Source organism: Panthera tigris, chromosome B4 (genome assembly GCF_018350195.1).
Source record: "Panthera tigris isolate Pti1 chromosome B4, P.tigris_Pti1_mat1.1, whole genome shotgun sequence".
In the NCBI taxonomy this organism is placed as follows: domain Eukaryota; kingdom Metazoa; phylum Chordata; class Mammalia; order Carnivora; family Felidae; genus Panthera; species Panthera tigris.
In genome coordinates this window covers 132,135,080-132,161,954 of record NC_056666.1, presented here as the reverse complement: position 1 = coordinate 132,161,954, position 26,875 = coordinate 132,135,080, and the positions used below count along the sequence as shown (strand labels likewise).

General features: G+C 38.7%; 1 protein-coding gene and 1 pseudogene across 2 annotated transcripts in view; one reads left to right on the top strand and one right to left on the bottom strand.

Annotated features, from left to right (window-relative positions):
• TNRC6B (trinucleotide repeat containing adaptor 6B) overlaps positions 1-26,875 on the bottom strand; it is a 247,560-nt gene that overhangs the window by 201,131 nt on the left and 19,554 nt on the right. The gene's annotated exons all lie outside the window — the stretch shown is intronic.
• LOC122240715 lies at positions 16,500-16,607 on the top strand (annotated as a pseudogene).

The following is a 26,875-nucleotide window of genomic DNA, read 5'->3' as shown; positions in this document are numbered from 1 at the left end:
AAACATGTTCATTGCTGCTGCTGCCCTACTATTTGCAATCCTGAACAGTAATCCTCAATGAACTTAATGTCAACCACTTGGAGACTGGTAATAGAAACAACAGAATATTCTGTAGCTGTTAAAAAGGAGGCTATATAACATGGACAAGGTTCACAACATCTTGTTAGAGTAAAAGAAAAGCCATCATAAAACATCATGTATAGTTTAATCTCTTATGGCAAAAAAAAAAAAAAAAAATATATATATATATATATATAATATATATACCTTATATTTACATATCACACACACACACACACACACGTGTGTGTGTGTATGTATATATATATGTGTGTGTATATATATATGTATGTATATATATATATATATATATATATATATATATGGAGGTAAAAAGTTATTCACTGGTATCTGAGGTATCTGACTACAGGAGAGGATTGGTGCCTCTAACCCATGTGGTTCAAGGGTTAACTGTATACATATAACAGGTACATACACTATACTACATGTAGCATATGTATACATGTAATGTATACAATGTATAATATAGCATATATAGGTATATGCTCTCTCTATATAGATATAGATATAGATATAGATATAGATATAGATATAGATATAGATATAGATATATTATATGCCAGCATAAAAGTATAGGGGAAAAGTCTGGCAAGATATACAGCAACCTTTAAAAGTAGGTACCTTAAGGAGTTAGATAGGGGAATTTTCCATTTTCTACTTCATAAACTTCAAGTTCCTTTCAAGGAACATGAATTGCTCTTACACTAAAAAGTAAATATGATGTCACTTCTTTGTCCAAAAGTTTTAAAGCCTCCCAGCCCACAGAGAATATAGTCTGAACTTCTCAGTCAGATGTCAGAATGGTCCAGCTATGCCACCTGATGCCTTTACCCATCACCAAGGTGAACTCCCCTAATGTGGCAAGTTAGGAAGGGGTGTCTGTTCTCCTTCCTTCATGGTATTCCGGCTGAAGCCTGGTACTACCTCTGATAACCTTTCCTTCCATTATCAAAGCTTTTATTGTGATAGGCACACTGGAATGGCATTCTAATTTGTTCTTTTCAGAACAATGTTGACAGAGCTGCTCAAAAAAATTAACAGATTCCTTCAACTGCTTTTGTAGGAAAATAAGTTCACATGCCAATGTATGGGCTGACCAATACAACCCCACCACTGAAAACCAAAATGCAACATGTTTTTTGGCTAATAAATATTAAGAAATAATGTTTGGTTTTCATAGCCATTTGTTGGCATATATTCCACATCCTATATAACACGTGGTTTTTGACAGTTACACCTGTTCTGCAGCAGGAGAATATTGAGACAAGATTTCTTAGAAGACACAAGAGGTGGAGTCAGTTTTGTGATCTCTTTGGCTGGGGTGCAATGGGAGGGACCATCGAGTACTCACACAACACCCTGATCAAGTCCCACTATACTCATCTTACAAGCCCAACTCACTTAGTTGTCAAGGTATGGCGATATCACAACACCTATATGCCAGCGCAAATCTGACTCAGAGTTCATTTACAAAAACATCATGTCTTTGCAGGAGATCTGGATGCTCCCCCAAAATACTCTATGCTTGAGTAACAGAAACTCTTCTCTGCTCATCCATAATAGTAAGGGTTTCTTAGACTTTAACTGGGTAATATCTGACCTTTATTCTAACTCACTCCTGAAGGCTGATAATTGTCCTCGCAGCCCTCCTGAGAAAGAAGTGACCATTTCAGTAGTACCCTGTGTCCAAAGATCTAGAATCCAAAGTCTCATAAAATTTTGGCCATGATCAGGGCACTTAGTGGTTGACTATTTATTTTGGATACCAATATGTTCAATATGACAGTACTTTCTGAAGTCAGTATGGTAGTCATGTTTGTGTTTCTAAGACAATTAACTTGATAAAATACGAATACTTGGGGTTAGAGATGAAAGGGGTACAGAGAAGCTAGAGTACATGGAAGACCTAGGCTAAAGTCACTAGGTCAGTGAGGTGGTAATGATATGGATAAACCACTGTAGTTGTCAATGGCATCTGCCTTGAACATGAAGGTTATAGGTTATATAGTGCTTGTTTTGACATCTATGTCCCTTCCCTACCAACTATGGGAGGAATGGGGTACTTTACTCATATCTGCATTCACAGTCTTTGGCACAGAGCCAATACTCAGTAAATGTTTGCTAAATTAATGAAGCATATGCTTTAAGAAAATATAGGGTTACACAATAAAGGGACACATGGCAAAATGTGTAGTTACCTACATTTCCTGTTTCAATCCAGATTTGGCTGGGGATAACCCTGTACTCAGATTTCTCAACCTTCCTTATGGATAGAGGTGGCCATGTGTCACAGTGCTGGTCAGTAAGAGGCACCTCTTTTTTTTTTTTTTTCAACGTTTTTTATTTATTTTTGGGACAGAGAGAGACAGAGCATGAATGGGGGAGGGGCAGAGAGAGAGGGAGACACAGAATCGGAAACAGGCTCCAGGCTCCGGGCCATCAGCCCAGAGCCTGACGCGGGGCTCGAACTCACGGACCGCGAGATCGTGACCTGGCTGAAGTCGGACGCTTAACCGACTGCGCCACCCAGGCGCCCCAAGAGGCACCTCTTTAGGTGAGGCATACCTTTTGTATGTCACTCTTTCCCCTTCTTCCAGGGGTTGGCCAGTAGGGAAGCAGAAAAGTGACCTTGCCATTATCAAGAGAGACACATCTAAGAACGGGTAGAAGGAATCCAAAACATTAACACCACTGTGGACAGTAACAGCCTTGGACTTCGTATTTCTCAATTTTATGTTGTGTAAGAGAAAATAAATCTCTAGTTGGTTAAAGCAAACTTGAATTTTCCATTACATGTAGTCTAACTTATTCCTAATTGATAAAAGTACATAGCAATAGAAGGAAGAATTATGAGACTACTGTAGTAATCCAAAGAACAATAATTTTGTTCTAATAACTGAATACGTGTAGTCTTCTTTCTTTGTGATAACATAATTGTAAATAATTCCAGGGTATATGATATCATTAAATGACAGCACTCTAGCTAGCAGCTCGATAGTGATTTGAGATTATCTAACTAAATGAGAATGTTTGGAAAGTGTGTTGATGCGTATACTGCACTGACATATATTGTAGTGTCATCAGCAATAGGACCAACTGAAACAGATGAACTCCAAGATCACATAAAATTAGCAATAATCTCCTCTCAACTACGTGGAAGTGGTAATCAAAACCCAGAGTGGAAAAGAAAATTGAAAACATTTCAAAAAACACCTGCAGAAGAATGCTGCTATTCTAGCTGCATGTTAAGCCTCCTTTACTGGATATGTTCTACACTCAACATCTGGCCTTTCCACAGCTAGTGCCTACCAATTCGACGTTAAAGAATACTTCTTGCTGAAGTAATGTCACCGGGAAATTTTAATCCCTCTCAAGGGCATTCAGTTGTAGTTCACATTCACTTCTGAAGAAATGAAAGTAAAATATGTTGCTCTGTCCTCTGTAAGTTAGTACTTGTTGGTAAGTTGTAAGTTAGTACTGAGATCTAGAAATCAGATCAATTTGTATTGGAAAAGGAAGGTACATGCTTAATGTAGCACTAGCTTATAGCAACCAATAATAAGCTTTTGTTTTTTAAACAAGTTTTTTAAAGTATCATTATGAACTCATGAACTTTTCAGTTAATGTTTTTATTGGTATTCTAATTGTCTCACTGTTGGCCAAAGGGAGTCTTCTCATGTGTGTGTACTCTTACATCTTTTTGATGTGACCCTTGTCATAGTCTTTGATGACTTCCTTGCTCTATGGTATAATAAGGAATTCTACGTTTATCTTGCATAATTCCTGCTGCAGACCTGGAATAGCTATCCCAGGAATCCTTCTTCCTTTTAGTGAGAATTGGTATTTCAAAACAATTTGGACATTAGGCTTACATGCTGCTAACTGGGTTGGCCACTGTTTGTAGGCCTTTTCGGTGTAATGTATTAAGTAGCTTTTTTAAAGATAAAATATATCAAGAGTTCACACTAAAACTTCCAATTCAAAATTCAGTTAATCAAGAGAGTGAGAAGACAAGCCACAGGATAAAGAAAAATGTTTATAAAAGACTTATCTGATAACGGACTATTACCCAAAATATACAAAGAAATCTTAACACTCAACAGTAAGAAAATGAACAACTCAGTTAAAAAACAGACAAAAGACCTGAACCAGACACCTCACCAAAGAAGACATACAGATGGCAAATAAGTATATGAAAAGATGCTTGACCTTGTATGTCATTAAGGGATCACAAATTAAACAATGATAAATTGCCACAACCCACTTATTAGAATGGCCAAAAACTGAAACACTGAAAACATCAAATGTTGGAGAGTATGTGGAGCACCAGGAATGCTCTTTCACAGCTGGAGGGAATGCAATACAGTACAGTCACTTTGGAAGATAGCTTGGTGGTTTCTTACAGAACTGAACATAGCCTTACAATCCAGCAATCACACTCCTTGATATTTACCCAAAGGAATTGTATATCTACACAAAAACCTGCACACTGATACTTAACAGCAGCTTTATTCATAACTGCCTATACTTGGAAACAACCAAGACGTCCTTCAGTAGGTGAACGGATAAATGAACTGTGATATGGCCAGACAATGGAATGTTATTCAGTGCTAAAAAGAAATGAGCTCTTTAAGTCATGAAAAGACATGAAGGAAACTTAATGGTATGTTACTAGGTCAAAGAAGCCAATCTAAAAAGGCTGCATACTATATGACATTCCAGAAAAGGCAAAACTAGGAGGTAGTAAAAAGATCAGAGGCTGCCAGGGGCCCTTGAAGAGGAAGGGACAAATAAGGGGAACAAAGGATTTTTAGGACAGTGAAACAATTCTCTATGATATTATAGTGGTGAATACATGTTTTTATACATTTGTCAAAACACTGATTGTACAACACCAAGAGGAACCCTAATGTAAACCATGGACTTTGTATAATGAAATGTCAATGTAGAATCATCACCTGTAACAAATGAACCACTCCTGTGCGGGATGCTGACAGCAGCTGGGGCGGATGGGGCAGTAAAATTTCTGCTTAATTTTACTGTGAACCCAAAACTGTTCTAAAAAAGTCTACTAAAAAACCAAGTTAACAGGGTTTTAATTAACCTTTTATTTTATATCTGTAACTCTTTTCACTCATGTTGAGAATCTGGGTCTCAACAACACAGCAAAATGATAAAATATAACATAATTACTCGTATGTATGATCTGGTAATACACACACAACCCCAGAATAAAGAATAATAATAATAATACTGACACCAATCACCAATAATATATGGACACACAGTTATATATATGGGTTTTGTTGTCGTTGCTACATTTTTTGCAGTTCTTTTTATCCTTAGGGTCGACACCACTAAGGATATAAAGCTCAAATTACTGAGTTTTAAATTTTGGGTTCTTTGTTTCTTTGTTATTTTTAATTTTTAAAGATTGCTTTTTTAAAAAAAATTAACTTTGCCTAGGGGCGCCTGAGTGGCTCAGTCATTTAAGCGTCCGAGTTCGGCTCAGGTCATGATCTCACGGTTCGTGAGTTCGAGCCCCGCGTCGGGCTCTGGGCTGACAGCTGAGAGCCTGGATGGAGACCGCTTCGGATTCTGTGCCTCCCTCTGTGTGCCCCTCCGCTGTTTGCACTCTGTCTCTCGCATTGTCTCAAAAATAAATAAACATTAAAAAAATTTTTTTTAATTAACTTTGCCTTATAATCGTTTAAATCATTGCATAATGTCAAATCCACAAATAAACTGCTGTATATTCAAAGCAGTCTAGTTCCTATCTCTGTCCCCTCTACCCCATTTCCCTTCCTTCATCTCTCACAGTAAATTGGTTTTTAAGCTTTTATGACTTATTCTTCCATTTAAAAAATATAGACAGCAAAAAATAGAGAGAGAGACAGCAAATACTGACATCAAAATATGCTAGAAACCCTCATATTCAGAGCGAATGGAGGAACGCAGCACAAAGACCACTTGGTTTATAGTTACAAGACATGGTGTCCAGTTACTGTTTCACTACTTATTAGTGGACCTTGGGGAATTATCTAATTTTTCAGAGCTTCAGTGCAATTTTCTATATAATGAGGAAAGCATAATAGAACTTTCTACCTTATACAGTTGCTATGAGGATCAGATAAGATGTGAAAATCTTTTAAAGGTGTAATTGTATATGAGTACATTCTTGGAGTAAAGGTTTCTGAAGATTAGCCAAAAGTCATTCCATTTGTTAATAAAAATTTCTTTTACTCATAGGTACAAAATAAGCAGGAATAACTTATTCCTCTATTAAGAAAGAACCGTCAAGAAGTACAGGGAGAGAAGATGAACTCAGAGTTCCCAGCAGGTTCAGCTTCTCCCACGAGAAGGACCAAGGGGTTCTGGGAAGTGGCATGTGGAAACCTAGCCCTTGGAGTCTGGGTCACCAACAGTTAAGTGGCTGTACCTCTAAATCTCCAAGAGAGATTGAGGCCAACAGTGCCCCTGTAAGACCTGGCCGTGCTGACATCTGTAGCTTTCCTAACCCCCTGCCTTCCTCTTCTGTCTCCAGTAAACCAGCTTTCCTCAGTTCCTCCAAGGCTTCAGGTTCTTTCCTCCCTCAGTACCTTCACACGTTAGTCCCTTTGCCTGAAAGACTTGTTCCCAGTGATCACCTGGCCAACTCCTACCTTTCCTGCCAATTTCTGCTTAAATGTTACTTTTTCAGAGGGGCTTTCCCTCACCTCCCAGACTAACTCAGATCCCCCAATCACTTACTCTTACAGCCTTCAGTATTTTTCCCAAAAGGCATTTATCAGGGTTTGATGTTACATATGTAGTAATGTAACCACTTGATTGGGAAAGACTTTTCCCACTAGATAAAAAGTCCTGTGATGGGCAGATGTTTTGCTAATTTCTTTATCTCCAGTTCCTAGGACCATGCCTAGTTAGAGCAGGTGCTCAATAAATATGTGTGGAGTGAATGAAAAGCTTAAAGCATCATTTATAAGACTGTTGAACTAGATCCTGAATACTGGAAAGAGGGAAGTATCGAGTTGTTAAACACAGAAAAAAAATCTATAATCCAGAGTCTTCTCTAAGGGGCCATTATTCTAGTCCCCTCTAACTTAATTTATAATTTAAGTATACAAATATTCAAATTGTATAATGTATTTCCCTCTCTATATGTAATAAGTGAATTTTAGTGGTCAAAATATCCAGAAACAAGGATTCCCTATGCCTGTCACAAAAACTAAGATTTTTCACTTGTGATATAGCATAAGCTGAGGGTATTATGACAAAACAAAAACTTTCAAAACAAATTATTACAACCTCCTAAAAATGCCAAGACCCATAAGGAGGTGGAATCTAAAGGAAAAAAAAAAAAAAGACTTAAGAAATATATCAACCAAATGCTATAACGATAATATTTATTTTTATTTTTTTGAAAGAGAGAGGGAAAAAAAAACCCATGAGTCGGGTAGGGCAGAGAGAGAATCCCAAGCAGGCTCCAGCCCAGCAAGGAGCCAGACACAGGGCTTGATCTCAGAACCGTGAGTTTATGACCTGAGCTGAAATCAAGAGTTGGACATTTAACCAACTGAGCCACCCAGGTGCCCTTATAATGATAATCTTAAACACTACCTGGTTTTTATGTAGCCAGAAATATGAAAGACTTATTACCATTTCTCTTCAGTGGACATGATGAAAAAAGTACGGCACACAGAGGACACACAATTTAAAAGGGAAGTTAAAACTTTATGTTTTTTCTATCTAAAGCCTTCGTTTTCCTATCTCCTTGCAAACAAATGAACAAAAGCACTCCGTGTTTCTTATTTTTGTACATTAAGAATAAAATCTCTATCCATTAGAAATCTCTATCCATTAGAACATGTTTTTGAACTCTACTTAGATTCTAATAAGCATCTATTAAAAGTCTGCTGTACATGACCAAGCACCCAAAATTCACATAGAGCCTTTCCCACTGAAAGGAACCAGAGCTCCTTGAAGAAATGGAGGATTCAGGACCGGGACAGAAAGTGTAGAAGACATCTTGCCATATCAAAAAGAAAGGATGCTATAAAAAGTCTTCAGAAGTCAACTTGAAGAGGCTCCTCCCCCTAGTCAGAACATGTGAAGCATAAATTTTTAAAAATCACTGCAATGGACTCACATCTATTAAATATCTTAAAATCCTGAAGTTCATAATATATATTTTTTTAAATATCATTGTTCTTCTCTGGACCCATCTATGCTAGGGAACCACATTGTTAATATGAAAACTGGTAAGTAAAGGGAAAGAATCAAGCATTTAACCTGCCTTTCCTGAATGAAGTATACCTCAGATTTTTAAAAATGTTTATTTACTTTTGAGAGAGAGAGCAAGCAGGGGAAGGGCAGAGAGAGAGGGAGACAGAGGATCCAAAGCAGGCTCTGTGCTGACAGAAGAGGGCCTGATGCAGGGCTTGAATTCACAAACCATGAGATCATGACCTGAGCTGAACTTGGACACTTAACTGACTGAGCCACCCAGGCGCCCCTGAAGCATACCTCAAATTAACCACAGAATTGATATGGGAAAGCCTCCCTAGCTAATTAATAGAGACAAATGACAAAATCAGAATACCACCATTTTGTAACATAAATGAACACAGCTAGGCATTGGTCTTCAATACCTGTTAACGTTACAGTAAGATGAGACAAATGCTATGACATGCCTCCTAATGGAAGTAAACACCACTTCCTAGAAAGTATTCTTGCCAAACAAAAATAACCTGAACTAGATCAAGCCTCCAGATACAACTACCAGTTTACACAAAATACAAAACAGAAGAACATGTCAAGCCCACCATGGGGATGTAATTAGCAAAACTGAGGTGAGAAACTATAGAACCGATGGCTAAGTTTATTTTTCAGATAAATTGAGAAGAAAAAGAAGAGAGGGGACCCTACAGATAAAAAGAGACTTAGGAAACATACTAACCAAATGGTAAGTTGGTACTTGTTTGGATCCTGGTGTAAACAAACCAACTTTATGAATCAGGGGAAATGTGAATACTGATGTTTTGTGTGTGACTTTAAGGAATTATTAAGTTTTTAGATGTGATAACTGTATTATGCTTGGAGTTGTTTTTTTTTTTTTTTTTTTTAAGATTCCTTATCTTTTAGAGATACACACCAGAATATTTATGAACGAAATATGCACGAGAGGCTACAGTCATCTAAAGGTTTGTCTAGGGCTGAAGGATCTCCTTCCACAAGGGCTCCCTCCCATGGTGGGTGTTAGCTGGAGGCCTCAGCTCCTCTCCACCAGAACCTTTTCACAGGCTACTTAAATATCCTCACAATAGGGCAGGCTGTCTTCTCACAGAGGGAGTGGTCTAAGAGAGCAAGGCAGAAGCTATAATTTCACACTGGAAATCATGTACCATCACTGCTTCAATATACCACTGGTCATACAGGTCAAGTCTATACAACATGAGAAGATTACACAAAGGCATGAATACCACAAGGATACCATGAGGCATGAATACCTGAGGATCATCAGGGCCATCTTGGAGCTTAAGCTCCTGACCATGACTTTCAAAATCCTTCATCATCTCTGGTTCCTACTGCACTCCAACCTCATTTCATTTTATTCTTTCTTGGTCCTATAAGCTCCACTTCGCCAGCTTCCTGTCTGCTTCTCAAAGGTGAGGGCTTTGTATCCAGTTTGAGTCTTTGTATTAGCTGCTCCCTCGGCCTGGATTATTTTCTCCACTCACCCTATCATCATTCAGATCTAACCATAATGTCACCTCCACAGACAGGCCTTCCTAGCCACCCAGCCTGAAGGAGTGTCTACCCCTTTTCTGTCCCAGAACCCAATTTTAATTCTTTGCACAATACTTATCACTATCTGATCTTGAGGCACATCTGGCTCAGTGTTAAACTCTCCGCCCAATTAGTCATCACACTCAACATAACTTCAACATCCAAATGGGTAACCTAGCCAACCACCTTGGCCTCTCTGTTCTGTAAACTGGTCAGCTCCAAGGACCTTTTCCTTCACTCTGCCTCAACCACACCCTTCCACTGTCACCCCAAACTCAATCTATCTTGCATCTCCTCCAAACTCAATCCACTATTTGATCCTTCTAGTTCACTTGCTCAAGTGCCCCATGAAAACAACTTTTCAATTCCCACGAGACCTTCAATCCCTTGACCCCATCCTCCCTCTTCAGATTTCACTTTTCTTTTTATCTAGCTCAGATTTCATAGTTAAAGTCATAATCCTGTCCTCGCTAGAACCCTCAACTTTCTTCCAAGGTCTCTCTCTTTCGAACTCTATAATCCCAGAACTCAAGAAACTGCCTTCTCCATACCAAAAATATTGATGAAAAAGCATTCAACTAGGCCAATTATATTCACCATAAATTCAAGGTCACTAAACTGACACTCAATCTTAACTAGTAATCCTACTAGATTTCACTGTTTTCTAATTTTCCTCTCCTCAAGAAGGCTCTTTCTTACTGATTTTTCCCTCCTCTACAATCCTTGTGTCCCTTTTAGCTAACATCCTTTATTCTTTATTGAGAACTAAAAAACCCTAAAATTAAAACTAGAAATCTGTCATCTTCTCACAACCATCTTCAGACTATACCAGATTCATGTATAACCTACCTGAATCTGCACCCATTTTCCCTTCTTCCCTTGTTTTTCAACAGAAGGGAACTTCTCCTCTTAAGGAACAATCCCTCCACTTATGCACCCAATCCAATCCCTTCTTCCCTACTCTTGAACTCCAATCTTATAATTATCCCCTCTTTTTTCTCCATCAAGCATCATCCACTTTTTCCTGGATCATGCCCCATCTATGTATATTCAAGCTGTTATATATGACCTCTCTTAAGAAACAAATAAGAATTCTTCTTTAAACTCTATATCCCCCTTTGGGTATTACTCCATTCTTCTACTCCCTTCACAGCCAAACTTTATTGAAGTGGTTTAAAAAAATGTTATCTGCACTTTTTACCTCCCACCCATGCTGTTCAATCCATTCCAATATGACTTCTGCCTCCATCACCAGCAATATCCATTCTGCCAATCCAACATCTAGTTTATGCCCTCATCCTACTGGGCCTCCCAGCAGCACTAAATTCTGTTCATCATTCCCTTCTTCTTTGGAATAATCTCTTGATTTCATTCAACCGGTGATTACTGAGCACCAGCCCCGGCCAGGTACCGTTCTAGGCACTGGCCTGGGATACAGTGCTTCCGTGGCACCTCGCTCTCCTAGTTTCCTTTCTGTATTTTTCACTTCTCTTACTTCTCATCTTCATCCTCCTCTGACCTAGTCTCTAAATGTTAAGTAATTCAGAACTTAATACCAAGCCTCCTTTTCTTTACTGTCTCCTTAAATGACATCATCCATTTCCATGGCTTTAATTATTATCCTTAGAGTGTAAATGTCCCAAATTTATATCTGTAGCCTGGAACTCTGCTTGGGACTCTGGTTCTACTGTGTTCAATGACTTAACTGACATTTCCACTTAGACACCTCAAAGCATCTCAAACTTAATGTAATCAAATTTTAGCTCTTGACTTCCCTTCCAAAACATTCTTGCCTTAGTAAATCTCAGTAAATAACACAAGATCCAGCTCTCAAGCCATGAATCTGGATTCCTCTCCCATTTCAAATCCACCAGCAAGTTCCTGAGTCTGTCTCCAAAATACATCTCCAATGTGTTCATTTTTCTTCACTCCCCTTGCTATTCTCATCTCGTCTCAACTACTGCCACAGCTTCTCAACTGCTCCCATCTTTGTCTCCTTTCAGTCTTTCTGATATGCACCTTTAAAAAACAAAATTAAATCAGCCTATTCCTTGCTTGTAAGTCTTCAGCAGCACCACACTGTAACAGGAATAAAATCTGGACTCCTCCTCTTTGTCCTCAAGATCGTAACATGCTCTCTGCTTCTCTGCCCTCCAATGTCTCTCTCCAGTCTTCCTCGCTGACCTTTCAGTGTCTTGACCACGCTAAGGACTGCTCTCCTGTGGTGTGCTACATGCTACTCCCTCCCTTGGGAACACCCTCCCCTCTGGCTGGCTCCTTCTCAATCTCCAGTCTCAGCTAGAATGCAAACTCCTCAGACCACTTTATCTATGATGGTCCTTCCTGAAACGCAGCCTTTATTCATTCTCTTCACAGCACGTAACATTTTACAATTACTTATCCATTTATTTACTTAAAAACTTATTTTGAAAATGTACAAACATAAACAAAAGTAGAGTAAACAGTAACGAGCTCACAGATTCTTGTATTTTTATTTTATTTTGTAACTATATCCCCTGTTATACTATAAGCTCCAATGGATAGAGACTATATCTTTTTCTTTTTCATCCACGGCCTTGCACAGTGCCTGGCTCATGATAAACACTCAACAATTTTTTTTTTTTTTGTTTCGTTTTGAATGAGAAGGAAAGTTAGAGATGACACTAAAGACATGGATGGCACCACTGAGAAAAGCAAAACAGGAGGGGAGAGTTTTGAGGACAGCTGGTAATTTATTCATCAGCCTACTCCCTGCCAGGCTCCAGACTAGGTGTTGAGTTTCAGAGATAAATAAGAGAAAGTCTTATACAAAATCTAGTGGAGATATAATAACAAGTAGTATTTACTCAGGGCCCCCTATGTTCTAGATACAAGACAAAGCATTTCAGAGGTATTGTCTCATTTAGTCCTATAATGACCCCGTAAGGAAGAAGTTATTATTATCCCCATCTTACACCTAAGGAAACAAGCTTATAAAGGTTAAATAATTGGTAAGCAGGATACAAAGCTGGGAACGTGGTAAAGTCAGGTTTAGAACTTAGGCTATTCAGTTCCAAAGCCAAGCCACTAAATAGCACTGTGCGTCCAGATGTGCACTATCCTCTACAGCACTATGAAAAACCCTCTAACAGAGGCATGCACAAGGTGCAGTGGGAGTAAGCAGAGGACTCTGAGGAGGAGAAAGGGCCAAAAGGCTCCTTCAGAGGTGACCCCTGAGCAGAGTCTGAAAGTTTAAGCAGGAAATTGCTAGGCAATGAAGTCCAAGGAAACAGTATGTGCAAAAAAAGTATGCAGGCACTTGAAGGAGCACTGTGTACCTAGGCTACTTCCAAGGATTCTTCTGTTTTATTTTTTAAAACTGAGTGCAACGAGTGCCATTGTGCTAGGAGCTTTGGATACCAGACAAAAGACAAAATTCTATGAGAAAGTTATGTACGAAGCACTATGAAAGCGTAAAGGAGGAAGGTTTCTTGCAGCCTGCGGGAAATCTGTGAAGGTTTCTCAGAAGAGGAGCCTACACTGGATCTTGAGGACAAATTAACCACATTAGGAGAAGAGGGCAGGCAGAGAGGGACTTGCACAAGACATGGGCATTTGATGAGGCAAGGAACACTTGGGGGACTGTGAGAACTGGATATGGCCAGATTTGGAGGGAGTGAATTACAGGGGGAGTGGCAAGAGATGAGGTTGGCAGCTAGGCACAAATGTGATCTTCAATGTCACTGTTGATTATTGGAAGGTTAAAAAACTGTCTAACAAAAATGCTTCCAAGCTACAGTTATTAAAACAGCGTGGTCCTCACACAGGGATATATAACCCAGAAACAGACCTATAACTATGAACACTGGGGCTTGCTGTAGAATAAAGGTGGCATTTCAGATCAGTAAAGAGAAGACACATCATTTAATAAATGCTACAGGGACAACTGGTTACCCATTGGAAAAAAAAAACCACATTGGATACCCTCCTTCATATCTTGTAAGGAAATAAAGTTCATTTAGATTTGGGATTAAATATAAATAATAGAGGGGCACCTGGGTGGCTCAGTCCATCAAGCGTCCAACTCCTGATTTCGGCTCAGGTCATATCTCCTAGTTTGTGAGTTTGAGCCCCACACACTGACAATGTAGAGCCTTCTAGGGAATCTCTCTTCCTCTCTGTTCCTCTCCAACTTGTACACTCCCTCTCTCTCAAAATAAATAAATTTTAAATATATATACATGTGTATATATATATACATATCTATATACAGAACCATAAAAATCTTTTTAAGACAAAATAATATTTTTTAAATAGAATATATGGGGTGCCTGGGTGGCTCAGTTCAGCGTTTGACTCTTGATTTTGGCTCAGGTCATGATTTCACGGCTCATGGGATTGAGCCCCACATCAGGCTCTGCACTGACAGTGTGGAGCCTGCTTGGGATTTTCTCTCTCTCTCTCTCTCTCTCTCTCTCTCTCTCTCTCTCCCCCCCCCCCGTCCTTCCCCTGTTCTAAGTAAATAAATAAACATTTATGAAATAGAAAATAATTATATAAGAACTTTCTGGTTAAAACAGGAGACTTCAAAGGAATTTTGTTTTAATGGCAAACTAATGTGGCTTGCTTACCAACATGAAAGTTACCAAGTTCACTTTGTTGGAAAACAGTGGAAGCACTGGTCCAAAGCAGTGGTTCCCACCTCTTTCTCCTAGTCATAACTACCTGGGGAGCTTTGTAAAACCCCCAAAAGCATACCGGAGCTTCCAGGCTGAAGGAAAGGCTTAAAAGAGAGATCTTTCTCTAATAAATGTTTTCATTAAAAAAAAATACACATTGATTTTCAATAGCAATTAATTGTTGGAAAGGAATTATTTCCTTGGTCTAACCTCTTGATTGGGTTCAGAAAGGTCAGGAATTGAAACTGTTTAATATTTCACTTAACACTCAAAGACATATATACTCAGCACAGTATCGGAGCAAGTACTAGGCATACTGGGAAGACTATTTAATTTGGAGGTGGAAGACATGGGTTCTAGAAACTACTACATAGTAGCTAGCTGTGTGGTACTAAACGACTCACTTAGCTACTAAACTCTGAAATGCAACCTGATCATCTGTAGACTGAAAATGATGATAATCCTAGACTCCTCTCCCACAGGGAGCCTGCAGTGGGAACTGAATGAGATCATCTTCCTTTGTAAACCACTCAATAAATATTTGTGGGATGACCGAATGAACCAACTCTATATACAGTAAGTTTTTCACACATCTATAAATATATGCGAACACTACAAAACATCCCACCAACTCTTAGTTACAATAAGCACTAGAACTACACAATATAGATTCGTATCTAATAACCTATAGACTGCACTCTGCAGGCTTCTGAAATACACATCAGACATCAGGAGGTAATGGGGACCCAGGGAAAGGCTGTCCCTGCTCCTTTCAGTTTCTTCCTCTTCTCTTTTCTACCTCGTTTCTCACCTTGTCCTTGCTCTCAAGGAACAAGTAGATAACAAAGGTATGGTTTTCTCTGCAGGACTCAAGTCAATAAAAGGGTCTCCTCTTTCCAAATATCGCAATCAATGGCCACATTTTATTTTAATATATGTTTGTTTGTTTCTTGTTTGTTTAATCTCTATACCCAACATGGGGCTCTAACTCACAACCCCAAGATCAAGAGTTGCATGCTCCACTGATGGAGCCAACCAGGCACCCCAAAGGCCACATTTTAAATATAAAGGTAGTTACCTTTCTTCTTGAAATATGGTGGTAGAATTTTACCACCATAAATTTAAAATTTCAGGGGTGCCTGGGTGGCTCAGTCAGTTAAGGGTCCGACTTCAGCCCAGGTCATGATCTCACAGCTCATGAGTTTGAGCCCCTTGTTGGGCTCTCTACTGACAGCTCAGAGCCTGGAGCCTGCTTCGGATTCTGTGTCTCCCTCTCTCTCCGCCCCTCCCCTGCTCACGCTCTGTCTCTCTCTCACAAAAATAAACATTAAAAAATATTTATAAATTTAAAATTTCACGTCTTTGAATAAGCATTCCTTCGGTAAGCATCCTTTAATCGCCCAAATGGATATATTTGCTATAGACTCTCCATGTCCGTAACAGTTTGTGTAATACTTAAAACAATCACCCTTTGTTATAAATCTCTGTACACGTTTTAGCTCCTCGTGACCTCACAAGTGCCAGGGCACTGTCTTTGAGTGCTTGTGGGGCTGAGCACATTATATACTACATGATACTCAACAAAAATTTAGCATATGAATGGATGATGACACTAGAAATTCAATATCACCTTAGAAGGCTGAAGCCAGAGTCAAAATAACTGGGATGGCAGAAACTGAGAAAATATACAATTTCACCTCAATTCCTTTATATTTTATAAGCATCTACTATATGCCTGATACAGCCCAAGGGGTGCTATGATGAATAAGACCTACTCTCTATCCTTAAGGAGTTTATAATCCTATTTATACTCAATCACATTTTTTATTTTGATATAATTCTGGACTTTCAGAAGGGTTGCAAAGATTGTATAGTGCGTTCTCATATCATCTTCCCCCATCTTTCCCTAATATTAACACCTTATATAACGGTGGTACACTCAGTGAAACTAGGAAATTAATATTGCTACAATACATAGGTTATCCACCTTTTGGCTAAGATCAAGTGTAGTATCTGTTCTTACTAGCTTAATATTGCTACAATACATTAACTACAGACTTTACTCTGATTTTGTCACTTTTTGCATATATGCAAAGTTTTGTTTTTTGTTCCACAACCCCTCGTTACTCTTAGTTGTCACGTCTCCCTCTCCTCTCAATTACATTTTTAGTAACTTTTTTTTTCCTGTTTATAGTAACAAGTTTTCTGAAAAGTGAAAAAAAAAAGGAGGAAGAAAAAGAAAATAAAATCTCTGATAATCCTCTGTGAAGAGATAAACTTTCCTAACATCTGTATAATCTTTTGGTCTTTTTGCCATGTATGTACATGTATATACATTTTACTTTTCTTAAAACCAGAAATCTAAATATAGCCTTTTGTGTCTTGTTTTCTCTCATTAACACTTGTAAAACATTTTACTACATCTTTATGGGGTTTTTTTGAGGCAGGGGGATAGGGAGACAGGGTCTGAAGTTGACTCTACGCTCTCAGCACAGAACCTGATGAAGGGTTTGAACTCACAAACCACAAGATCATAACCTGAGCTGAAGTCTGATGCTTAATGGACTGAGTCACCCAGGCACCCCTATCACATCTTTAAAAAAAAATTATTTCACAAGGGTTGCTGGGTGGCATAGCTGCTTAAGCGACCAGCTCTCGATTGCAGCTCAGGTCATGATCTCGCAGTTCGTGAGATTGAACCCCACGTCAGGCTCTGTCCTGACAGTGCGGAGCCTGCTTGGGATTCTCTATCCCTTTCTCTATACCCCCCCCCCAAATAAACACTTAAACACTATTTTACAATATTATTTTAATGATAGCTTAGATTCCACTGTTATAATGAATCATAATTTAACCATTTCCCTGTTATTGGATAGGTAAGTTGCTACTTATACTACTATAAATAATAGTGCAGTGAATATCCTTGAATATGAAAACAGTATAAATTATAATGGGATGGATAAGCACAAAATATTAGTGACAGGGCCAGCAGAAATGCCTAACCTAGCTTTGAGGAGCAGAAAATCAGAAACACTTGTTGGAGGACATATATCTGAGATGGGCTCTGAAGAAAAAATCTATTCCCTCATTCTTTAGTATTCAACTGAACATTTACTGAGTGCCTGCGATACCCAATTATTACACTGGGATCCAGGGATACAAAAGGGACTAAGGTTCTGCAGGGGAAGTTCACTGACTAATCAGAGAGGCAGATATTTGAACCAAAAAATCACAACGAGATAAATGCTATTATCACAGTGCTATGTATGAAAAAGTGCTCTGGGTACACAGAGAACACATTTAAAGAATCAACTGTAAAAGTAGAAGGAGTTAGGCGCCTGGGTGGCTCAGTTGGTTAAGCGTCCAACTTCAGCTCAGGTCATGATCTCATGGTCCGTGAGTTCGAGCCCCGCATCAGGCTCTGTGCTGACCCCTCAGAGCCTAGAGCCTGCTTCAGATTCTGAGTCTCCCTCTCTCTCTCTGCCCCTGCCCCACTCATGCTCTCTCTTTTTCTCTCAAAAATGAGTGTTTTTTAAATAGAAGGAATTATATCAAGGTTGATAATAACACATATGAGAGAGGTTTTAGTTAAGTTTGATTTTAATATGTATCAACACTATGAAGGAGTTCCTTAAAACAGGTAAATTATTAATAGGGATTCAAAGTATTCAGATGGTGAGAAGTATTAGTTCTATTATATTTTATACTGGTAAAACCAGTACTAGAGCACCACGTTCATTTCTGAGAACTGTATATTTTTTAAAGCATTTTTTAAATGCTTATTTTGAGAGAAAGGGAGAGAGAGAGCATGCGCACATGCATGCACGTGAGTAGGGAAGGGGCAGGAAGAGGGAGAGAGAGGATCCCAAATAGGCTCCGCACTGCAGTGTGGAGCCTGATGCTTGGCTCAAACCCACAAACCATGAGATCATGACCTGAGTCAAAACCAAGAGTCCAGTGCTCAACCAACTGAGCCACTCAGGCACCCCTGAACTGTATATTTTTAGTCCATTTTATTGAGATATGTCCACAATGAAATGTACCCACTAAAGTGTACAGTCTGATAAAATTTGATGAATTTATATACCCACGTAACCAACCACCACCACCATTAAGAAATGTCCTTGTGCTTCATCCCAGTCAATCCCCTTCACCCCACATCTAACCCCAAACAATCACTGATTTGCCTTCTGTCACTACAGACTTGTTTTTTAGAGTTTCATATAAATGGAAACATACAGGCTGTACTTTCTTGGCTTCTGGCTTCTTTCAACTCAGCATGTTTTTGAGAACAAACCATGTTGGTGTGTGCATCGGTAGTCCATTGCTTCCTACTGTCTGAGTGTCATATTGATAAGACCATGGATAAACTGAAATAAAGAGAAAAGAGAGTAGGCCATGAGGTGACTGGATGCCAGGTTCTATGAGAGATCATTGAAAAAAATCTGGTTGACACTGAAAGGGAGGGCATTTGAAGAACTTCAATGTGCAGAACAGGCTTGTTCTGGTCTTACCAGAAGGTAAGACCGAAACTAATGGCTGCCCACAGAGACGGTCAAGATATTTAAATGGAAATAGCATGGCTGACAAAGATGCTGCTGAAGGGATTCCAACATCAGCAAGAGTCTGGACTTGATACAGTCAGTATTTCTTCCAACCTTGAAGAGCTACGATTCTGTCATTCTCATGAGTGAGAAAAATATTACACCATTATTAACCATTAAAATATCAGCATGAATTTTTATTTAAACCAAATCAGCTATTCTGTCAGAGCTAGTATAGCATATGGTTTCAAATGTTTGGGGATGGTGAGCGGGGGGAAGTCTTTAAAATCAGACAGACCTAAGTATAAATAAATCTCTATTCTGCCACCTACTAACTGTGTGTCCGGCATTTAACCTCTCTATGCCAAAGTTTCTTCATTTGAAAACTAACATAATGATGGATATGCTTGCCCCAAACCAAAAGCTGAATAAATCTTGTTGTCAGCAAGACCCTAGGGAATAAGATAAAGACTATATGACTTTTGAATAAGTGGGGGCCTAGGAAAGTCTAAGATACAAAGGCACTGTCTAGAGCTGGCGTGGTAAATTGTGACCCCCAGGCCAAATCTGGCCATGGTCTGGTTTTGTGTGGCCCACTAGCTAAGGATGGTTTTCACATTTTTAAAAGGTTGTAAAATAAAGAAGAATATGTGACATAGACTTTATGTGACCCCCAAAGTCTAAAATACTAACTACCTTGACCTTTGCAGAAAAAGCGAAACCCAGGTCTAGAGCAGACAGGGGTCAATGTGGCTGGCGGTAAGTTATATGGTTTTAAAGAGACAAACATAAAGAGTATCCATCTGCTAAAAGGAGTACAGAAGGAAGAATTCCTTAAACATCTGCAGCCGTGAGTTCCTTACCTATAAATTGAAAATAAAAACAATAGCTCTCAACTTCTGCTCAGGCCATGATGAAGCAATTAGTACCAGACTTGCCCTCTCATTTTAAGCAACTAGAAAATGGGACAAAATATAGGGAAAAACTGTTTTAGGCACTGAACAACAGTTAGCACTATGATTCTTGAGAGAGAGGAACCAAAGGTGAGTCCTATGAAGGCTGTGGCTTTCTGCTTGGAAGTACTGTCTACACTGTAGCACTGTGGAAATGACCACAAGCAGAGCCCAGTGAGCTAAACAGGTTGAGGTGACAAAGTTCAGGGTTTAGGGGAGCTAAGAAGGCTGGAATCTGCCAGGGCAGAGTATCAGAGAGGAAGGAGCTCCACATATAGAAATAGTTCCAAAATTTGGTAGAAGGTCTCCTTGAGTCTTTGGCTATACCAACCTGTAGGTTAGAATTCTACATGGCTGGGCAAAGCCAAACTGTTGAGGGTGGCAGGTGTGTGTGAAACAAACAACTAGAGGACTTGAAACTGAACAATTCCCAGAGTTGATAACCATATGGGAGACATCTGAACTCCAAACAGCCAGAGTGGAAACTTCAATGAACACTGCAGGCATTCAGCAGAGACCCTAGACAGGTCAGGTCTTACTAGAGAGCTAAATGCAGAAGCCTAAATAAAGCAATTCTAGATCAACCTAAGAGTTTAAAAACTAGCCTTAAAAAAAAAAAAAAAAATCAATCTAACCCACAAGTGACTTAACTGCTTGCCAAAACAAAATCCAATCCTCTTTAAAGGAAGACAACAAAAATCAAGATAACTAATAATGCAACATTCACAATATACAACATCCAATAAAAAATTACATGCAAAGAGGCAGGAAAATGTAACCCATAATTAAAAGAAAAAATGTCAGTCAACAGAAACAGACTAAAAAATGCTGAAAATTATAGAATCAGCAGAAAAAGATTTTAAATCTTTTTTAACATTTATTTATTTTTGAGAGAGAGAGACAGAGCATGAGCAGGAGAGGGGCAGAAAGAGAGGGAGACACAGAACTCAAAGCAGGCTCCAGGCTCTGAGCTGTCAGCACAGAGCCCAACACGGGGCTCGAACTCACAGACCGTGAGATCATGACCTAAGCCGAAGTCGGACGCTTAACCGACTGAGCCACCCAGGTGCCCCAACAGATAAAAATTTTAAAACATTACAAATATGTTCAAAATTTAAAGAAAGAAAAGCAACAAAATGAGAAAAGAAATGAAAGATATGACAAATAATCAAACACAAGGTCTAGAGAAGAAAAATACAATAACTGAAATGAAAACTTCACTGGCTAAACCCAACAGCACAATAGACACTAAAGGAATGACCTATTAACAAAAACAAAACAAAACAAAAAAAGTAACCTCTGAGACAACATCAAGTAATATAACTTATGTGTAATTTCAGACCCAAAAAATGTGGGTGGGGGGATACTTAAAAAATAATTACCAAAACTCTTCCCAAATTTGTTGACATTTCTAAGCCCACAAATCCAAGAACTCCAGGAAAACCACCCAAGGTACACTGTCCTCACCAAATTGCTGAAAACCAGAGAGAAGATTATATAAAGTAGCCAGAGTGAAAAGGCAAACTAGGCACAGGTGAACAATGCTAAGAACATCTGACTTCCCATTAGAAATGATACAAGATAGATGACAACAGAAAAGCAGCTTAAAATGCAGAAAGAGAGAAACCATGCATCTAAAATTTGATAGCCAGTAAAAATACCCTTCAGAAATGCAGGAGAAATTGAGATTTTTCAACAAAAAAGATGAGAGAATTCACTGCCAGCAGATCTTTTCTACAAGAAATGTTCAGGCTTTCAGGCTAAAGATAAAATGATGCAGATATGGGTACTCAGATCTAAGCAAGGGAATTAAGGGCAGTGGAAGTGGCAAATATGTGGGTAAATGTAAAAGAATTTTTATCATTAAAAGCAAAAATAGTAACATGAATTGTGGGGTTTATTATATATGCAGAAGTAAAAGGTATGACAACAATAGCCCAAAGGTATGTGGAAGATGAAAGGATACTCCATAAAGTTTTTACACTATAAATAAAGCAGCATATTATTTTAAAGCAGACAATATTAGTTAAACATGCATATTTTAAACCTTAGAGCAACTACTGTAAAAATAAAACGAAGATTTATACCTAATAGACCAAGAGAGGAAACAGAATAGTAAAAAAGTAATAAAAAATATGCCAGGAAAAGAGGAAAGAATAAACATAAAACAGATGGGTAAATAGAAAACAAATAGTGAAATGGCGGACTTAAATGCTACCATATCAAATAAATGTAAATGGTCTAAACACTTCAATTAAAAAGCAACGATGGTAAGACTGGATTTAAAACCAAAACAACACATAGGACCTATCTGGTATCTAGAAGAAATTTAATTAAGGGACACTTGGGTGGCTCAGTCAGTTAAGCATCTGACTTCAGCTCAGGTAATGATCTTATGGTTCGTGAGATCGAGTCCTGTGGAGGGCTCTGTGCTAACAGCACAGAGCTGGCTTCAGATTCTCTGTCTCCCTCTCTTTCTGCCCCTCCCTGCTCACACTCTCTCTCTCTCAAAAAATAAATAAACATACATTTTAAAAAATAATAATAAGAGAAACTCACTTAAGAAAAAAAAGACACAAATAGGTTAAAAATTAAAAGAATAGGAAAAAATATACTAGGCAAACATTAACCATAAGAAAGCAGGAGTGACTATATTAAATGGAAGCAGACTCACATAATGTAGACTTCAAGTCAAGGAGAATTACCACAGAGAAAAGGAGGCATTTTATAATTACACAGGGTTCAATTTACCAAGAAGACAGAACAGTCTTTAATGTGCATATGCTTACTTTTAGAGGTTCAAAATACATGAAGTAAAAATGAACCAAACTGACAGGAAAATAGACAAATCCACAATTATAGCTGGAAATGGCCAACACTCCTCTCAGAAATTAATCAGTAGAAATAAAATCAATAAAGATATGTAAGATATGAACGGCACTATCAACTATCAATTAATTAACATTAATAACACATTAAACCCAAGGACAGTGGAACACATATTCCTTTCAGATACACATAGAACATTTACTAAACAAGATCATAATGAGTTTCAATAGATCTCAAAAGACTGAAACCAGATAGTACATGAACCAGATAGTCCTATAAAACACAAGAGAATTTTCAATCAGAAATTAGTAACAAAAAAAAAGGGGGTTCCTGGGAGGCTGAGTCGGTTGAGCATCTGACTTCAGCTCAGGTCATTATCTTGCGGTTCATGGGTTCGAGTCCCACTCACACTCTGTCTCTCTCTCAAAAATAAACATAAAAAAAAAGTTTATATGTAACACACAAGTCAAAGAAGATATCACAAACCAAATTAGAAATTATTTCGAAAAAAAAACATATTAAAATAATTTTTAATGTTTATTTTTGAGAGAGAGAGAGAGAGAGAGAGAGAGAGAGAGAGTACAAATGGGGGAGAGGCAGACAGAGAGAGGAGCACAGAATTCAAAGCAGGCTCCAGGCTCCGAGCTGTCAGCACAAAGCCCAAAGAGGGGCCAACAAACCCTATTAAAATGAGTGTGACATTGAGGTGCCTGGGTGGCTCAGTCAGTTAAGCATCCAACTTCAGCTCAGGTCAAGATCTCACAGTTTGTGGGTTCAAGCCCCTCATTGGTCTCTTTCCCAGGCTCAGGAAATTTATACCGTTAAATGCTTCTATTAGGGAACAAGGAAGGTTTGAAGTTGATGACCTAAGTTTCCATCTCTAAGAAGCTAGAACAAGAAGAGCCAATTAAATCCAAAGCAAGTAATATGACACAAAGACTGGAAATCAACAACAGAAAACAAACAGCAAGACAACAGAGAAAATCTATGAAACTCAAAGCTGGTTCTTTGAGAAGACTGATAAAATTGATAAACTTACAGCTAGAGTAGAATAAAAGAAAGCAAGCACAAATTCACACAAAGTACCAATATCAAATATGCAAGAAAGAACATTCCACTCTAAATCCTATAGGGATTAAAATAATAAAAGAATGTTAGGACTCCCTGCTGGGTGTGGAGGCTGCGTGAGATTCTCTCTCTCTCTCTCTCTCTCTCTCTCTCTCTCTCTCCGCCCCCTGCCCCTCTCTCCTATATGCACATGCATGCTCTCTCTCAAAAATAAATAAATAAGAATGTTATAAACAGCTTTAAGTCAATATACTAGACAACTCTGATGAAATAGGAAAACTCTTTGAAAGCCAGAAATTACCAAATTAATTCAAAACAAAATAGAAAATCTGACTAGTTTAATAATGCACATAAAATTTAGAATCTGCATTAGCTACAGAGCATACTTGTAATATGTTAACACCTTTTTTGAAATTCATAACGAATACTTTGGCATCTTTAAATGTACTGGTTTCAAATACTCTAAAGTTTCTCCAAATTTATATCCTTTATTACTCTTAAATTATCTTGAATTATTTACCATTTCCTATCATAGAGGAAAATTATATTACTCTTCTAACTTCTACCTAACTGCCTAAAATATTCAGCACTATTTTTAAATGTGTTATTTTTTATTGTTTAATTTGCTAACTGGCTTTTTACTACTTAAGATTATTTTCTTTGCTTGACTTTATAGCAAACTTTTGCTTATTATTTTACGTCAGTCCCACTTAATAATAGTTTTATTTCTACTACATTTTTTAAAAATTATTTTAATGTTTACTTATTTTTGAGAGAGAGAGACAGAGCACAAGCAGGGGAGGGGCAGAGAGAGGGAGACACAGAATCCAAAGCAGGCTCCAGGCTCTGAGCTATCAGCACAGAGCCTGATGTAGGGCTCAAACCCATGAACTGTGAGATCATGGCCTGAGCCGAAGTTGGATGCTCAACTGTCTGAGCCACCCAGGTGCCCCTTTACTACATTTTTTCTTTTTAAGAGAGAGAACATGATGTGGGGAGAGGGACAAAGGCGGGAGAGAGAGAATCCCAAGCAGGCTCACACCCAGCGTGGAGCCTGATGTGGGGCTTGATCTCAGGACCCTGAGATCATGACCTGAGCTGAAATCAAGAGTCAGACGCCCAACTTGCTGCGCTACCCAGGAGCTCCACTACTACATTTCATAGTCAAGTTTCCTTTCATCAACCGGCAATTTTTCCTTCATTTAATGACTAGAGGCTGTAATGTCAAAGGCGAGCATGTGTTTCCAGCGCCTCCAAAATACCACTAAAAGGAAAGGGGCCCTAGATTCTGACACTCCCCAGCCAGATCTTTGCCATAAAGTCCTTAGAAATCTCTAGCTCCCACAATTCCCAGCCACATCAGAGAAGCTCCTATTCAATGTAGTACTGAATCCTAACAAAGCTCCACAAGGAGAGGACAAAGGCAGGGGCCTTGACCTTCACTTAACAACAATAACAACAACAACAATAGTCTATAGGTACTCTGCAAAAACAAGGCATCTGAGGTTCTAAGATGGCAAACAGGCAGCCTGGAACACTAATGACTACTTATTTCTTCTGTCCCACATACATGGTACCAGGTACAAGGACTAGGAAAAAAAAAATCCAGACCCTATGTGTACAGGGGCGGCAGGGGTAGTAGGGGTACAGTGGGGGAAGTGCTAGCTAAAGAATCGGTACCAAGCAGTTTGAGACTGAATGTCTTTCAGTTGAATACATTTCAGCCAATACTTACTAGGCACACCCTCACTTAAAAAGGTATATCTGGGTGGCTCAGCTGGTTAAGTGCCAACTCTTGATCTCCACTCAGGTCTTGATCTCATGGGTTTGCGGGCACATGCACGTGCTACCTCAAAATAATTAAAAATTAAAAAACAAAGGGGGGGCTGGGTGGCTCATTTGGTTAAGCATCAGTCTCTTGATTTTGGTTCAGGTCATGATCTCACGGTTCGTGATTTTGAGCCGCAAATCAGGCTCTGTGCTGACAGCACAGGTCTGCTTGGGTTCTGTCTCCCGCTGTCCCTGCCCCTCCCCACCTGCATGCACATGCTCTCTAAATAAATAAAAATAAACTTAAATAAATAAACAAACAAACAAAATTAAAAAACAAAAAAGGATATCTGACAGCCTCATTATGACTTAGGAAAAGTGGTTCTCAGCTTTTTTTCTCTAGCACTCTCTGGACAGTGCTCTGGAACGTCCCAACATTCTCTATCTCTCTATTATGAAGCCAGTTCTTCACGTAACTAGCAGTCAATCAGTGTTTGTTGAACTAAAGAATAAAAAATCTGGATTCCATATAAACACATAAAACAAAAACTTACACGTTCCCCCAAAGGGCATTCATGGATAAATGCATTAAGCTCATATTACATTTATCATGGGCTTAAAAACACAAACAATCTCAGTAATATTCTCAGGAATAATCGCTGGGACCCCATCTGCATCCTGCTGCCCACATGCTTACCTTGAGAACCCTGACTTGGCAAATGAGCTAACACCCCACTTCTTAAAAGTGCTCCTTAAAAGTAAGTGTGCACTGTCAAATATTACATATGATTTTTTTACGTAAAAAAGTTACTTTTTGCTAAATAAATCACTAAGTCATTGTTATTTCTACTTCTGTATGTGGGTAATACTCAGATATTCTCAGTTTGGAACAATTAATATGAAAAAAAATCTAATTAACATTTCTTTCATAAGGATGCAATTTGAACAAACAGCTCCCGAAATAAAATTTATACATGCCAACTAGAACAGAAAAGGCCGTCTCCATAGTTCAACACTTAATGAACACAAACTTAGTCCAAGTGGGGTTTAATGTCTAATTGGAATTTCCCAAACGGTCCTCTGGAATGTCTGAACAAAAACAAAGCAAACCAAACAAACCAAAAAGGATCCAAACCCCTAGAAAAGCTCTAAAACAACTGGTCAAACACTGGCTGGGTGAGGAACA